Genomic DNA, 13946 nt, shown 5'->3' on the forward strand with positions numbered 1-13946 from the left:
TTTGAACAAATTTGAATCTACGCTGTCTGACGTTGCTTTTTATCAGTATCTCAGTGATCACAGTTTGCATCTACGTACATTAACTAATATGACTGATAAGGATTTTATCATTCTTGAGATGAATTTTTAGAAAGATTTATTTCTATTTATTTTAATTAAAAATCAATTTTAATTAAAAAGTTTGATTGCTCTGAAAAGAAGATATTTTAAAGATCTTAATTTCAATATATTCCTATTCACAAAAAACTTAAAATTCGATCGCTTACTTTGGCCCTTTCCTACCCCCGTAGGATACTTCTATATTCATATTCTTATAATGTAAAACTTTGATCAACTTCCGGTTGAGTGAAGTGGGAGGGGGGGGGGGGGTAGATTCATACTCTTTGATATTGAATTGAGAAAATGTGTCGCAGAAAAAGAAAAAGCTTTTTGCAAAGAAAAGTAGGAAACCACTTTGAGCACTGGACCAGGGGGTGGGGGCTTGTACCATAGCACCTAGGGAATTTGACGTCAAGTTGATATATTATACCAATTTTCAAACATAATTACGTCACGTGTGAATGGATCAGGATATCAACAACTACATCCTCAAAATGGATTTTCAGAAGCAAGCCAGAGACCATTATATTTTGGCCTGTCATTCACAGGCACTTGGTTCGGAAATTTTTATTTTACCCATAGTATAATAATAATATTATTATACTATGGGTTAAACATTTAATACCGAAACAAGTGCCTGTGCTGTCATTTCAATGTTATTGACTATACAGTCCCTTTCCCGATTAGAAACCTTCCCCATCTTTTGGAACACTGACAACATGTATATGTTCTTTCAATCAAACGATCAAAAGAGATAATACCTTTCTGAGATTTGAATTATTTTATTTAACTTTGATTGTGATCAATGACATTCCTTACATAGTTTTTTTTTACTTTGAAAGTCAAACACCTTAACTAAAGCAGAAACTGTGCTGAATTGATGATCAACATAATAAAGTATATAGTACGTAAGTGTTTACAATGGACAATGTTTTTCCCCAAAAGGTAAATAGGCGACACTTTACTACACTGCATTATCTTCTGGAGATGGTTTCATGGGATCTGTTTCTGACGGCTCTTCAGTTTTGGAATGCTTTGGGGTTTTGTACACAATTACAATATCACAATCTCGACTTGTCTTCTTTTCACATTTAGTGAGATTTTCTGGTTCACAATCAAAATCCATTACTGGCCATGACTGTTCAAAGTTACTCACTTCTTCGTAAAGGAAACGTTTAAATGTGAAAAAAGTGACACATTCTGGGTCGATACAATTCGAATTGGTGCTATTTTGGAAGAGGAAATTGCTTATTATCCATGGCAGAAATCCTCCAACCAGCGTAGCCAACATCTGACTAACTCCGGAAACTTCATACTGGTCTCCAAACGCACTGACGACTAGGAAAACAAACATCAAAAAGAGCACAATTAAAAGAAGTCGTCGAATGGCTTTCATGAAGTTTGGAAACAGGTAGCCTGGACATCCGTCTACATCCATGTGAATAGCGTTGAAAAAGAAATTTTTAGAGATTCGGAAAGCATTTCTTTTCTTGTCGATGAATATGAACACATTATAGATCTTCCATCTTAGTTCGTTATCCCTTATGTTAATGTCAGGGGTGGTTTCATTTATGTCTCCCATATCTTGAGCTGTAAGAGCCACATTCTTGTCACATATTCCTAGGTCTTCAACTTGCTTGTCTTCAATTTTTCTCACTGCGTTGATAAGTGATTCGTTGAATTTCTTGTAAACTCGAGTCACCTCTCCAAAAGTGTCACGTGTATACAATGTAAGCATAAGAAAGAGTGAAACATACTTTAAGGTAACTTCAGCGTTCAATATAACACCAACTGCCGTGTAAATGATGACTTCTACTGCGAAGGTAATGCACTCAGCAGCAAGGAAAAGGAATGAGGAGAGAGTAAGCAGGCACATGCTGACGACAAAAAATTCAAATAAACGTTTTCTCCAGGGAAGTCCAATGGGATTTTCATCCGAGTCTCCCAAGCTCTTTCTGAAAATTTTCTCTATAAAAGGAAACGATGGACAAAGATGGGCAGACCAGTAAAGGATTAGTCTGATAAAAATGTTGATGGTCGGCACAAAATAGTACAATAACATAGGCAATAAACTAACGATCATGATTATCCAATAAAATGGCATGAGTGGTATCGCAAATAATCCAATCTTCTCGAGGGGAAAAGTCAATATTGTTAGCATCCATTCAAAAGTCGAGTATCGTTTATAAGCGTCCATGTCATTCAAACTTTGAGTTACAACCCTTTTAAATTTGTAAATGTATTCCTTGAAAAGAAGTCCTAGAAAGAACGAGTCCAGAACGATTATCAAGTAACAAACGATGAATACAACATGGACTGGTGTCAGATATCGAAGAGCAAAGCTGGCTTGGGCGTAGTACACGTCTATTCTCCTTATGCTGGCGGCCTCTTTCATGTCGGATAATTCTCTTTCCTCGTAAGTATAGTACAGAACAATTCGAATGACCCAAGGAACGATTGCCAAAAGAAGAAGAAAGGTGTGCATCAGACGACGCAAGCAGGACTGCCAGCTGTATTTCTGGAAAGGTTTCATTCTCGATTTGCAGCAGGAATAGATCTGTTCTTCTTTGCTTACGTTACATAGGAAAAGTCTGTCATAACATGCTCTAAGCAGTCCAACAGGTGCGCTCGATGTAGATAAAAGTTTATCTGCAGGGACGTAAAATCTCAGTTTGGATACTGTTAAAGAATACACTGTGTCCATATCCATGCATTTTGAATCAAGTAATTTATTAAATTTTGGCATGTATTGGTTCGAAATATTTTCAAAATGTATCACATTATCGGATCCAGATTTAGAATTTGTTGTCTTTTTCACCAATATAGATTTTGGAGTTTTAAGTTCGTGTTCATAAACCATTGGTTCTCTTTGCGATTGGTAGAATGATGTCGGCACGAAGTATGGACTGAAGAAAATAATCACCATGTTTAATGTAAACACACAAGTAATGATGGCAATAATCCATATATTAGGTTTAAGATGTCCACAAACTAATTCCAGTTCTTCGTTCACGTGACAACACTCGTAATGAAAGTAGCCAAAGTAGTATTCGCCTTTAGAGTCAATGTGGAAATTACAAATTTCTTGATTGGTATTCCCAACGAATTTTTCGGTTTCATTGAAGATTATACCTCTAGCGTCATTGAGCAGAAAACGGCGCAAATATTCCTCAGCATCATGGATATCCATCGACGACAAGCATTTCGTTGGATTCTGGGTCAAGGTGATATTATACATATTTTCCACTTCATAGTTCAGGGTGTTCATGGACAAAACATTGTAAGCATTGTTCAGCATCATTAGTCCGCGTCCTACTTTTCCAGTGCTACGGGTCCAGCGGAGGGGTTTATAGATGACAGACTGCAGTTCACCAGGGAAGACACCCGTATGGCCGATCACCGTCAGATACAGGTGTATCAATCTTGCTCCCGAATCCAGTTTTTCCTTAATATCCGCACTTAACTTCGGGGATGTTGGTGTTAAAGTACATTGGGAAAATCGCCTTAATTTCTCATTAAGAGTCTGTGATGAAACATTTATGACATCTACCTTTTCTGTCACTGTTTCGTTCTGTTTGGCAGGCTGTATCGGTAATGGATGCACTAATTTTAAAGTAAGAATATACCCCAGAAGTATGCACCTTGTCAAACGGCACATCATGTAAACGAACAGATAGTAGATGAATCCTAATCGAATTTGAGCGTTATACTGACATTGAGGAGTTTACACCCGAATTTATACTTATCTAATTTTTAGTGAGTAAATATCCTAGATTGAGATTTGTGACAAAGATGGACATGTTGAGTGACATTCTGAATTCAATCGTGCCATGCAAAGAAGCCGATTATATTGTTTGATATATATAATTACTTATTAATTATTTACTGATTTTATTGTAATAGCTCTAACAGTGACATCAAAAGAGGATTTCGTTTGATGTTCCAAGCCACCCGTGACCCTCTATAATTGTTGTAACAACACAAGACGTACATGTACAATTAAATATAATTATTTATAATATGTTTTCTTTTTAATTCAGATAATTGTTTTAGTGTGATTGGGAAATTGAAATCTTTTTTCTGATTATATCAAGAAATATTTGCATCGATAATTAGTCTAGTATTACAAAGAAACAAAATTTACTTATTTATCTTTTATTAAGTATTAATTTCTTTCCTTTTAAATAACAATAACTGGTGCAGTGATTTGAAAGATATATTACACCAACTAGAGCTTGATTACTGTTTCGAGTCAAAGCTTATGGTAGATATAAATTTGGTACAATCAAAAATACACAATTATTACTCAAACCTATGGAACAATGAGATTTTAAGCATTCCCAAACTGCGGACTTACATGTATGTTAATTTTAAAACAATGTTTGGTAGGGAATATTATGTTGCACTTGATATGCCTAAATATTTACGTTCAATTTTAGCACAATTTAGATGTGGCATTTTACCTTTACGAATAGAAACCGGTAGATATCATGGTGAATCTGTTGAGGATCGAATTTGCACACTTTGCTCTAGAAATAATGTAGAAGACGAAATTCATTTTTTACTGCATTGTCCTTTATACTCTGAATATCGATCAAAACTTTTTGAAAACACTGGCATTAATCAAATGGGGTGGGCAGATATGGATTTACTATGTGTACTTATTTCAAATTATCCTAGACAGGTTGCAAAGTACTTGTATTTTTCATTTATGCAAAGACAGTCCTTCATGTTCAGAAAATAATAGTGTATTTCAATTTCATCTACCAATAATACTTATAAAATACTACCAATCTTACCATACAAAATGTATAGATATATATTTTTCACAATTATGAAATTGTTTATTTTTCATGCACTTTTTTGTTATTCTCTTAACGTTGTGCTCCTTATTATATATTGTATTTCAATTTTGTGTTTAAAGTGGCATATAGGCCCGATGGGCCGGGTGTTGATTGTTATTTTATACAGTCTGTAAACAAAAGAATTTAATTGTACACATGTCACTATAAATAAATAAATTACTTACTTACTTACTTACTATTACGTGATTTGTGCTGAAAAAAAAATTAACTGTCAATCTGTATGCTGGAGTATTTGAAGGGATTCTTCCTTGTGTCAATTTTTCCAGAAAACTAATTTCCTGGGACTCATTTTTTTATCAGGTTCGGCCAATTTTTATTGAATTTTGTTCCACTTTCTCTGTTTATTAATAAGAAACATTCAAAACGCAATTCAGTTGGGTGCAATATTGCAAGCTCATTAACTATAACGTCAGAGTGGGTGCTGGGTATAACAAAAGTACATCAATTTTCGATTTAATTTTCCGCAAGTAGTGTACCGTATATAGGTAAAACGTAAGTAATATGTTTTAAATAATTGTGTTAAATAATAAATGTTACAGAGGTCACAGAAATGGGCCACGGTATTCTTTAGAAAGAAAAACAATAAAATTGATTAAAAGGGATTATCTGCATGTGTGAATAGAATTTTAAAAAAATTAAACTGATTATAACTACAATAAAACATAATACTACAAGTATATTGGATATTGATCTGTGAAATGATTGCCTTTTTGATCGGAACATTTATCTAACCTTTCCATTTTTGATAAAAACATAGATTTCTTTGCTGAGTATTAATTGAATACTTATCTAACATAGGCGTCGGAACCGGGGGGAGGGGCTTAGCGTCCTAAGATTTTTTCTTTCTTTTTTTATGTCTTAATCCCAAACGTACATGTATATAATTTGAAATATTAGTACCCCTTTCTTTATATTTTCATTTTGGTCGTAAAATATCAGTTGGAGAATATTGTACTCACAAACTTCCTCGCAGTCTATTCGCCGAATGGACAATTCACCGACAAAAGTGTCGGTGAGTAGAAATTCATATAATAATTGTTAGAGAATAGATTCGTGTTAAGTATTCAGATATAATAAACATAATCAAAAATGTATTAAAAAACATGTTTTCCTTTGTCTTTTTTGTATATCCATCATTGTTGGTCTAGCGCATACAGATTGCTTCTCGTGAATCCGAGCAGGGTCATAGGTCGGCAATATTGAGTGAAATTTTGATTAAATGAAAGAAAGATTTGATATGAATAAGAACATTTATTCACATACATGATTTTCTCTAAATATTTGTTAAATTTCGATGTTCTATATATTCGGTGGATGATGTGTCTGTCGGTGACCCTTCTTTCGGTGACTTGTCGTATCGGCGAGTTTTATAGTGTCGGTGAAAAAAGTGTCGGCGAGTTGTCGTTCGATGAGTTGTCTTTCGGTCATCTGTCATAGACCCTATAGACGTGCCCACTTGCCCATTTTTCCAAAGCCATGTCATTTGTGTTCGATACAGACTACACATCTGCATCTTTTCTTGCTTCTTCTTCTTTTTTTTTTGATGCTTTAATTAATTACTATCTTGTATATTGTTTTCTTATCATTTTATCTTTAAACGACCCGGAGAAAATTTTATATAGGGAGAGTTCTACAAATGTTTTATTTATTACCGGAGTATTACATGTATAAAATTTATCTTATCTATAATTACTAAAAAAAAAAACTTGCAATATTCTTAGTTATTTTAATTGACATCTGACGTCGGCTAATAGAAGAAAAAAATTATAAAGAAAAGGGGAAAAGGTAGTCAAAAGGTTACTAAGAGGAAGTGTTAACATGCACGAATAGGAAAAAAAAATCCACGCTATATTTTAGTAGTCTTACTTTAGATGCCCAAAGAAAAAAAGCTGAAATAGGGAAAATATTTAATTATAATCCATTTAAAGATGTATTCATAGGGATTTATCACCATGCATGATTGGCCTTTTTACTCCTCATTTTAAACTTAAAGACAATTGATACAAACAAAAATGGATGCCTGGATTGGTATATATTTTTTGGCTTAATTTCATCGAAAATACTACAAATAATACATTTCTAGAATATAAAGAAATTGTAAACTTTCTATGATGTTCAAAATTCTACCTCTCTGAAACCATCCTTATTAATCTATACAAATATTTTTCACTTCAAATCCCATTTTTGTGAGAATTTGAAGAGAAATTCAAAAACAATGCGGTTAAACTTATTCATTTTACTCATTTTAAAAATACATGACTCAAGTTGCTATTTTCAAATTTTTTGACAAAAGTTAGTTTGTATCATCTGTCCTGAATTAAATAATATTTTGATATCCTTTGACGATCTACACATTTTTCTCAGTTTTATTAATATTCCTCTGTTAAGTCAGTGACACAGTCATGTCGTGCAATTAAAAGACAGAAACTTCAAAGTGTCAATGTCCAAGGACCTTTTAATTAATCAATTATCCATACTTATCGTAATTATTTAATTATTGATGTTCTTAATGTCCATGCTATCAAAGCATTTCAGAATTTGAACACGTGTCATATTTCCACAAAATCAAGACAATACCTGTCACTTTTAATCCATTGTTCAGTTGCGAGGCCGATTGTACTACAGGTCACAGGCAGTATATAAATTTAGAACATAACCTACTTATTCAGCCAATCAAATGCTTCCATTCCTCGCGAAGAATTGATTCTTCATGGTGAAGAATTCTTCTATTTCTGAAAAATTCAACGGTGTCTGATTGGTTCACTTGACAGCTAGATGGGTGTGTCTTCATTGGTCTTTGTTCAACACACAAAAATAAACTATTCAAAACCCACGTGCTGTTTACAATGATATTTAAACTTTCTAAGCCTTGCTACACTTTTCCCCCACTGTAATCTTTTGTCGCCTTTCTGAATATTATTTTTTTCACATTTCGGTACATACAGAAAATACAACCATCGTCATGCATATTAGAGACGAACATTGTCTTTGAAGACAGATTTTAATCACAATTTTCAACAAATTTTTATATGATACTAGACAGCGATACCCACTCCTGCTGACTAGGGCCTTGTCATCTTAAGAGCCAGTCCGCGAGAAAACCATGCAAAATTTAAAAAATCGTCCAAATGGAAGGTTGCAACTTGGGAATTTTAAGTGGCTTAAAATTTTCTACATAAAGGTAGAAGTCAGAATATCTACAAAAAAATGTCGAACCCTGCATCTATTTTTAGTAACAGCTCATTTGCATATTTGTCGAACATCGCACAAAATTTAATGGAAAATGTATACAAATTGATCAAGTCAAAAAAGTTACCATTTGTCATCAGTTTACTTTCAAATTTTGTTTTATTTTCAAAGTCATGGTCTAATTAACACAAATAATGAGGAAAAACTTAATTCAAATAAATATTTTATTTTTGGCACATCTATTTATAGATCCTAAATAAATGAGTATGATTTTTTAGCCATTTTTAGATGCTCATTTCTCTCAAGACCAAGGCAGAAAATAAATTAAATTAATTGTTACTTTAAGAATGATCTAAGGTCTACTCTGTATTAAAATATTGAGCTTGGGAAATAATATCTACATGATGTAAATTAACTTTGAAATACCATATTTTGCTACAATTTCACATATTTTAAATAACAGACTTTTACTATATTTTTGGATTATTTCTATGATATTTAAATGAAAAAAAGAAGATTCTTAATCTAATATATTTTTTAGAAGAGGAATAACTGATTTGAATACTTCATATAACTTTCTTTTGCTTATTTTAGCCCCTTGTTACCAATTTGCTGGAGTTAAATTGTTATCTCCCCTCGTTGGAACTCTTTTGTATTATTGGGTAAAAAGTGACAGGTATGTCAATATGGAGCATTTTTTCTTCACCTAGGGAGTTGTTGTGGAGCATTATTGCACTATGAAAGAGGAAAAAATTATTTTAAAATATTTGAATGTAAGAAAGAAACAACAACTTAGCTTGAATAAACAAATAACAGGCCCAGAGGAAGCAATTTCAGTGTGGGGGAGGGGGGACAACCTACATTATCAACTACCAAGAATTCCATAGAAAGTAAAAAAAAAATAAAAGTTCATCATATGTTTTTTTTTATTTTGGGCATTATACATGTAGTAGCTATGTTTTCTATAGGGTTCTGTCCTCGGGGAATCTACATGTATTTCATGGTAATTATAGGAAATTAAATCAAACAGTAACATATTTTTAATCAAAATATACATTTGATATTTTGTTTAAGGCACCTGGAGCCGTTCAAGTTTGAGATCATTTTATTAACTCAAACCATTTCAGGTCATTGAGGACAATGAAGAATATACTTACAACATATAAATTCAGGTCAGAGGTACAAGTATATGATATACATAATCAAAATATGAAAAGGAAAAGAAAAACACATATGAAACATGTAATAATGAAATAAGTGAGGGGAAAATCATAGAGGACTCACTAACTAAAATCATATATTTTCAATATAAACATACATATTTTTCTTAGTGTCTTAACAACTTGTTTTGTCATCAATTGAGAAAATATAAGAATACAAACAGGTACCAGTATTTGATTGCATACTCTCAACAAATTCAAAAATAATTGGTAATTTCAATCTACATGTAAATTGTTTACGTTTCATAAATTTAGTGTGTTTTTGAATTAAAGCCATATATGGCGTATGTACAATGAAAATTATTAGACTAAAATTATGAGAACTTATTATTTGTATCATTACTTGATATAAAGATAGAACTTTTCCGTAAATTACAAAATCTAAGTCAATTGCGTTATAAAGATATCACAATTTAATTTGGATTCTCGGAATTTTCTACGACTCGGAAGAAAATACAAAATACAAAAGATTTAAATAACACATTACATAGAAGATAAAATCGTATTATCAGATAAAACGAGGTGTTCTCCGCGTTCAGAATTGTATGAAAAGCTTTAATTTAAATTTATCGACTATATTTCTTTACTTAATTTTGTATTTTTCAAAAATATATTTTTTTTGATCAGTTACGCCATATATGGCTTTAACCAAACACCGTCATTCCTCGGCATATTTTTAATTTTACATTACATGTGTTACGTAACATTCGTATACATGTACTATTGTTTGCAGCTAACTGTAAAGTTTCACATTACTTCATGATCTTTTCCGTCAGATGCATCCAGCGTAAACAATTCACGTGATTGGTCGACTCAGATTATCAACATTGACAAGGATAAACTACAGTAGTCTGTTGCACGAGCAACCAATCAGGGATAGGAAGAGAGTTCCAGTCGTAAAGCTTGCGGGTAGGAGGCGTGTACAATTTACCTTGAGAGCAGCTGTCAACTAGATCGTGACTTAATGTAAAACTTTACAGTCGACTGCAAACAATAGTATTGATAAAGTCAGATCTCCCATTAAAAATCATCAGCTCAAAAGGAGATGCCACCGATTTAGGTACCTCATCGATATATATAGGACCCTCCACAATAAATATTGGCAAAATTATTCGGGGGAGGTTACTATCCCCCCCCCCCCCCCCCCCCCCCACCCCCCAAGAAAACATGAGTCGTTACTGCAGCCAAAACTTTGCTAGTTTGCAGTACAAACATGATAAAAGACTGAATTCATATTCAGTCATTTAGGGTATTTCGAATCACCCCGCATTTTGCGACACTCGGTAATTTACCTTAATTAATTCGTTAATTTGCTATCCTTCTCGTGAAAAATTTCCGTGTTTAAACGTTGCAGAATATTTCTCATCGATGTTGTGGCGTTGTTGGTGGATGAAATATAGCATAATAGGGATTGATAGAACGGCGATTTTATGAGCTTTCATGAGCATTAATAATTCTTTATTACATCTCAAAGATGTACATGTTACAACCGCATTTGTAGCCCCCTACAGTTTAGGGTATTTCGAATCACGTACATGTATCATGTGCATGACCGCAACTGAAGAAATTGCACACCTGCATACTTGTTATATGCCCGATATTTTTTTTTATAAAATCGGTTTTCTTTACATGCAAGTGACCTATGAAAATTATGAAATGGAAAAGCTGTGAAGAGTTAATGAGTAGCTTGACCAGTGTTGATCCTTTTATCATACATGTGTAAATATGGACTTGCACGCATATACATGTACACATATATGTACACTGTGCACGCATGCAGTGATTTATATCATATTTAATAATTGTGATACATATATCTAAACAGGAGCTAGTTATTATTCCTTTTCACACATTTCTTTTATTATCATCATTATTACATGTATATGATCTTTTTTTTTTGGTAGCCGATTCGTAGAATTATGATATTTTCAATGTTAATTGTTTTGCAGCGAAAAAAAATCACAGGGGCAAAAAAGTGACATAATTATATTTACAGGATAACAATTTACAGTCATGTAATTTCTTAAACCCCTATTTTCTTGGTAATAATTGCTTTTCTGCATGATCCGCTTCTGAAAAGATGTTTTATAGTGCGAATAAAGAGGGGGGTATTGATAACTTTTAAATAAACAAGAACAATGAAGAAAATTTTAATTCTTTTTATTCTTGGAGCATTTTATAAACAATACTAACTAGTTCATCAATTATGATGATGTTTTCTGACCGTTTTCATCACCCATTTACCTGGTGATTCGAAATACCCGGAAGTGATTCGCAATACTCTAAAAAGGTGATCCAAATATAACCACCGTCAAGGTCGCTGTATCGAAGATAGACTCGTTCTATAAAGTAGATCTGATTTTTCACTAAATTGTTTTTTTTTTATACCAAACAACCATGTGAAAAGTTTTTAATAAAATCATCTGCAGTCAAAATGTAAAAGGTGATTCAGAATACCCTAAATGATTGTTCATTCAAATTTGGGGGTATCAACTTCTGTTGAGTGTATCTAGTACCTTTTCTTTAACCCCATCCACATCCCCACAATTTACATACTAATATTGAAATGGATAAAATAATGAAAAATGATAAGGGTTCTGGAGGGGTGTTGCTAAAACGAAGATCGGAAAACGGAAAGAAAAACATTTTTTTATAGATTAAATCATCTTAAATACACAAATTTATAAACAATATATATTTTATAAATTCAATCCCCCATTATTTAATTCAAGTTGATTAATACATAATCATAAAATCTCTTACATGTATGCACGAAAATCGCAGTCATAGCAGTGACGGAGAAACGATTTTTAAAGGGTTGGGGGGGGGGGTAAAATTAAACTTACCTGAAAAGAATTTACCAAGTGAAAAAAAAGATAATTGTTTGATTCGGGAGGTGGGATAAAAGTAAACTCCAGCATCTTTCATTTTCTTAAACTCCTTTATGGAGTTTTTTGTATAACATCTCCTGTCAGTATTTTTATAATTTGACAGAAAGCAAACAACTTAAGGAAGGCTCATATTTTATATGTTCAAGTCTCAAAATTTATATGAATGATACTGAAATAGAGTCCGTTTGAATTTAAATACTTGTAATTTCACTTTAATTGATTAAAAAGAAAGTAACTTACAAAACGTTAGGAACATATATATTCATATGATTGTTGAAAAAAAAATTGCAAGTTACCCAATGCAATTTATTATGCTTTGCCTTTTTTCATTTCTAAACAATTGGCAAAATACTAATCCTCATATAAGGGGTAATTTCTGACAATTTAGTTTTATCTAATTTTTAATTTTAATATTTTTCAATCTTAATTATTATTTCAAAGAAAATTGTTACATGTTTCAATATCTAACAACAATTGCTTATAATTTAAAGTACTATATTTGACTTTGTAACCCATTTGAATTTGAGCAATTTTTTCGAAAATTGGCAATTTGTAAATCCCCATATCTCAATTATTTATTATTTCCCAAGCTCAATATTTTGCAAAGATAATGTTAAGAGTTATATTTGTACAATAAAATAAAAAAAATTAATTTCAAAGATTGGTCTTGGAAGATTTGGGGCATTAAATTTGTAATACTTTTGGCAATTCTTGAAAATTGGCATCATGCCAATTTTCAAGAGTTGTCTGCCCTTTGATATATTGCATATTTGATTATGATAAATGTCAATTTTGAAAGAACATAGTCTTATGTTACTTAAATACCTTAATGGAAATGCAAATTTAATTTTGAGTAAAATAAATCAAATGAGAATTTTACCAATTTTCTTGAATTTTTTAAGTGCATTTGCACTTAAATGTGCGAAAAGGAGGTGGCGCTGCCTACGGCTGCCATGTTGAATGATGGGAATTTTTTTGGTCATTTTTAAATAACATATTATAAAGTCTAACTACCCACCAAATTTCATTAAGATATGACAACCTTCGATTTGGACAGTTCTGCATGGTTTTCTCGCGGACTGATTCTTAACACAATCATTTTTCAAAAATATAGATATTACAATTCTTGTTACATGGGTATTCATTTAGTTCCAGTAACTTTAATATCTTCACCATACCATTTCCCCAGTAAATCAAGCTATTTCATATAATCTCGTGCTAACCTGACTGGGTTGGGAATCCATTCTGAAACCGCGTGTGTTCGATATTGATTGCGTGCTCGATATGTACAACGAGCGGTCAAGTTGAGCCTTATATATGACATCGCCGTGGGAGGAGTTTATTTTTAATCCATTCATTTGATTGGCTGAGGTTCTGTTCTAAGTCCGCCCATTCTTCATGACGAAGATTTCTCTTCATATGATCTTACTATTACTTAGGAGAGGACTATCTAAGTTACAGAACTTGTGTCCAATCCTTTTGACTTTGTCAATAAAATATGTTCAATTCAATTCAGATTATATGTCCGACTCGTTCCTTTTCGATCACGTTTGAGCTATTTATGCTCCGCCATGAATATGGCCGGGGCATATAGTGTTTGACATGTCCCTCTTCTGTCCTCCTGTTCTTTCGTCTGTCCTTCCGTCACACTTTGCGTTTAGCTCAATTAAAACCTCAGTTTC

Source organism: Saccostrea cucullata, unplaced genomic scaffold, assembly GCF_032062105.1.
Source record: "Saccostrea cucullata isolate Sc308-1 unplaced genomic scaffold, CSIRO_AGI_Scuc_v1 ctg3221, whole genome shotgun sequence".
Taxonomy (NCBI): domain Eukaryota; kingdom Metazoa; phylum Mollusca; class Bivalvia; order Ostreida; family Ostreidae; genus Saccostrea; species Saccostrea cuccullata.